This window comes from Chrysochloris asiatica, unplaced genomic scaffold (assembly GCF_000296735.1).
Source record: "Chrysochloris asiatica unplaced genomic scaffold, ChrAsi1.0 scaffold00007, whole genome shotgun sequence".
NCBI classification, from domain to species: Eukaryota; Metazoa; Chordata; class Mammalia; order Afrosoricida; family Chrysochloridae; genus Chrysochloris; species Chrysochloris asiatica.
The window spans coordinates 39,735,542-39,736,725 of record NW_006408525.1 but is presented as its reverse complement, the minus strand read 5'-3'; positions in this window follow the sequence as shown (position 1 = coordinate 39,736,725).

Here is a 1,184-nt window from a genome sequence, read left to right as displayed (position 1 = left end):
GATGGAAATAGTATTTATTCTGTAAATTATCCAATTCACAATAAAAAGTTAAAAATGTGCTATTTCCATCTGTCCTCCATGGCTTCCAATGAGAAATTCGAGTTACAAAGTCATCTCTCTCTCCACTTTTAAGATCTTTTTGGTTTTGGCTGTCAGGAATTTAATTAATATGTGTCATGGTATATATTTCTTTCGGTAGTGGCCCTTGTTTGGCCCATAGGTCATAATTTTCCAACCCTGGTCTAAGTGATCAGTGCAGATCCAGTGTTGATAGATACGATTTTTCGAGAGAAACTGAAAATCTGAACTTTTATTTCTTTGAAATCTCCTTGTTTTTTTTTAAATATTCACCATGGTATGGTGAGGCCATATTTGCTCAATGTAGAACTCTTTAAATTAAAAAGCTCTCTTTTTGGTTTCACTTAGTTCTTTCTATGTTGGCTTCAATTTTAGTTTTAAGATGAGACTTCATGCTTTCTTGCAACTTATATTTGCCTGGCATTCCTTTTCCACTTCTTTTATTTTCAACCTTTGTAATTACTTTGTTTTAGATGTGTTTCTTTTTCATTGATAGTTGGGTTTTGCTTTGTAATCTAGCCACTTTTTAATGATGGTTTTTAGGCCATATATAGTTATTGACATGTCAGATATGTTTAATCTTAATCCACTTTATTTGTGATAAAGGAGTAGGCTTTTATACATAGCTTCTGAAAGCAAAGAAGGACTGATTACAGAAGAAGTATACTCCAGCAAATATCTGGAAGAAGCTTGTCGTCAATATGACAGGGTTAGTCCATTGTTGTCGTTGTCAGGTGCCATGGAGTCGGAACTGACTCACAGCGACCCCATGCACAGCAGAACGAAACAATGTCCAATCCTGGGCCAACCTCACTACCGCTGCCACACTTGAGTCCATCAATGATGCCACCTGGCCAATCTATCTCGTTGGGGGTCTTCCTCTCTTTCTCTGACCCTCCATTTTACCCAGCATGACATCCCTCTCTAGTGACTGTTCCCTCCTGACAATATGCCCAAAGTATGAGAGATGGAGTTTAGCCATCTTGACCTTCAAGGAGCACTCTGGCTGAACCTCTTCCAAAACAGATCTATTGGTTCTTTTGGCAGTCCACGGCACTTTTAGTATTCTCCTCCAACACCACAACTCAAAGGCATCAATTCTTCTA